Source organism: Lathyrus oleraceus, unplaced genomic scaffold (genome assembly GCF_024323335.1).
Source record: "Lathyrus oleraceus cultivar Zhongwan6 unplaced genomic scaffold, CAAS_Psat_ZW6_1.0 chrUn0120, whole genome shotgun sequence".
NCBI lineage: Eukaryota > Viridiplantae > Streptophyta > Magnoliopsida > Fabales > Fabaceae > Lathyrus > Lathyrus oleraceus.
In genome coordinates this window covers 51,369-55,000 of record NW_026112511.1, presented here as the reverse complement: position 1 = coordinate 55,000, position 3,632 = coordinate 51,369, and positions in this window count along the sequence as shown.

Here is a 3,632-nt window from a genome sequence, read left to right as displayed (position 1 = left end):
CAGAAGCCACTCAATGGTCTTACACTAATCTCCACAGGCAAAGAAATAAAAAGCGGATACCGGATACCAATAAATGGATTTACACCAGTCTCCTAAAACAGAAACAGGATATCAGATGCCACTCAATGGGCTTACACTAATCTCCACAGAAGAAAACAAGAATGAAACAGGGAAGTCAACTGCCAATTTATCTGGACTTAGGTTAACCTCACAGTATGCTCACAGGAAATCCAAGGCCACATCACTGGGACTTATAATGGATCCTCACATACAAGATCAAAAGCAACAATATGATCACAGGAATGCAAATGCCAACTTACAGGGACTTATAATTGCAACCTCTCACACAAACAGATGAACAAACTATGATCACAGGAAAGCAGATGCCAACTTACAGGGACTTATAACTGCAACCTCACATACGACATCAAACAAATCAAATTATGATCACAGGATAACAGATGCCAACTTACAGGGACTTATAACTGTATCCTCACATACACACAGATAAACAGAAGATATGAGTGACCAATGAGGTCTTACACTCTATCCTTCCATATCACAGGAGCAAATGCCAAAGCAATGGACTTACAATTGTCCTCAATGGGCCAACAACAATGATAGCATCACAAAGATAAATGAGATGATCATGCATTAATGGCAATTGATGATGATGATAAATGCATAGCATATAGGCAAGCAAGTGCACATGAAGCAATCAAACAATCAATGAATATCAAACAGCACACTCTATAGCCAAACAATGGGGGCTCACACAAGAGGGTTTGACTTTGAAAGTCCACTGTAATAGGTAAAGGTCGCTCTTAACCTGGCCATTGAGGGGCTCAGGTGAAGCAGATGAAAAGGAGATGAGGGGTGTGCCTCGTTGCTTCTATCTCAGATCAGAGAGAGCATCAAATAGAAAGTGGGGGAGTTCAGAAAGGTGGAACTCTTTCCCCATTGACTCGATTAGATCTTGGGTTTTTATCTCAATGCTTCAACCAGGTACTGGGAGCAAAGAGAGGACACACTGAATAGTGGGGGATAGATTGCTTATCCCTACCTTCCACCAATTGCCTCAAATGAGGACTTTTCCTGCTTCGGACAAATTTAAACAAACACAGGCATTGCCTCTTAAGGAGGACTTCAGACAGTTTGCCCGGTCAAATAACAGACCGGGTCTCCAGACTACATGAAGAAGAAGTAATTATACCTCAAAGCAAATGCTAAAAAGCAAAGCAAGCAAGTTCAAAGAACTTAAGCAACTAAAGTACCTGCAAAAGTCAGACCAATTAGTAAACAGTTCAACAGTCAAAATCAAAGAGAAATGAACCAAAAGTCAACCACAGAGGGATCAATTGTGCTAGGCACAAAGACTCAAGCATATGAGTCACCTACAAAACAAAGGTTAGCAAATCATATAATTCAACTCAAACAAATATTTGAATGATCCTCAAGGCATTGGTGCTTAACCTGAAACAGATGAACTCAACATAAGCTTAGAAGACCACTAGGACTAGCCTAGGGTCAAAGATGAAAGAAAAAGTCAAGGCAGCAAGGAAAAGTCAACCCAAACCAAGTCTAAACATTCAAGAAGCATTCTCAATTGGATTCATAATTATATCATGCATCATGGTCATTTCATATGCAAAACAATGCAAAGCATGGCAAGAGAAGCATACAAACGTCAACAGCAAAGACCTCATTCAAAAGTCAACTCAAACAATCTCAAAAATTATGAAATAAATCAAACTCAATCCTAACATCTAACATGGTATACATGTCAAATTTCAAGGCATTTGGATGAGAGGAAGGCACTCAATGAAATTCATGAAGTCAAATCAAATTCAAGCAAGCATGGTGAAAGTCAACAAACAAGGGTCAACTTCAAAAAATCATATCAATTTGAAAACAGAAGAGAAATGAATGAGATTAACACCAATGCAAAGCTCAAAGTGTCTAGTTATCACATATGAAATTTCATGGTCATGTGATAAAGTATGAGGATTTCACAAAAGATTTAGCAATGCATAGCACAAAAAGTCAACAAATGACCAAATATGGAAGAAAATTCTCAATCAAATGGAAAACAGCAAGATTAATTCCAAGAAAATTCATACACCAACTAGACATATGAGAGATCATTCATGCAAAATTTCAAGTGATTTGGATAAGAGGAACCATGTGAACAAAAATTGGGAAAATACATAATCATGGTATAGCACCAAATGTAACACATAACTTCAGAAAATCATAACTCTCAATCCACAAATGATAAATGCACAAACTTTATATGGAAATGAAGGTCAATGTGTCTAGTTTCACCACAAAAAATTTCAAAGGCATTGGATGCAATATGACAATTTCACAAAAAAGAATGGCACAATGTATCATTTTGGCATACATGTCAAGAAAATAATTATCATTAAAAATCCAGCCAATGGAAAAATGATTAAAATTCATAATAAAATTCTAGACACATTCATGAGTATGAGGGAAAAATTTCAAGATTTTTGGATAAAAATTGAATTGAAAATGAATTATGGAAGTTTGATGAATAATTGATGAAATATTGAACATGAAAGCATGGCAAATTGGTCAACTAGGAGTCAACCGATGGCAGACTTGTAATTTCTGCCAACTTAAATGAAACGACACAGCATAAGGCAAAGGTGATGAAATGTTCTGATTGGCCACTAGCCAATAGAACAGTAGCTCGGCCAATCCATTATTCATGTTCTGGGTTTCTAAAACCCTAGGGTTCTACCAGCATGCAGCCTCATGATATTTCCAACATCAACACCAAAACTCGATCAGCATACAACAACAACATCATGCAATCATCATGCAAACATTAAGGTGGTAACAATACTATTCGTGACATGAACAACAACACAAACAAAAAGCAGGAAAAGTTCTGGGCATGGTTTCCTAAACTGTAGCAAGTGATCATCATCCAAGTTCATCATTAAAATCAACAGCTCATGAACACAGCAATCAACCAATAATCAGGGCCATAAAACATCATCATCATGCAGTATTTTGAGAACAACTAAACAGCACCAAACATGGGATTTTTCTGGTGCAGGGTAATGTTTAACAGCAGCAGGATGTATACATTCATTATCATCTAACCCAAACAAAGCAAACAACAGCAATGTATTTGGCAAGGTTCTTGCAGCAAGCAGTCCACAGCATACAACACCATCATACGGACTTTCCAGGCATGGTCATAAGGTTCAAAACAGCAGCATACAAACATCATCATCATGTTTCATCATACATAGATATCAAGCAATCAGCAGGAAGATTTCTGGGAATTAACCTTAGAGTTTTTTTTAAAACAACACAGCAGCAACAACTAATCATGGCAATGATGCGACAAACCAATACACCTTCAGACCAAATTCCTGGTCATACTCATTATAACAGCAGCAGGCACACATTCATGTAATCCACAAACAAAACTCATTCAAATATCATACAATTATCATGGTAATGAGATGCATCATGGGATTACAAGCAGAAATAATGGCCAACATATATGCACATGTACATGATTCTTGGAAGATATGCTGGGGTTAATGAACAGCAGCAGGGTTTAACAGCATTGTTAGCAACTTGGTTCATCA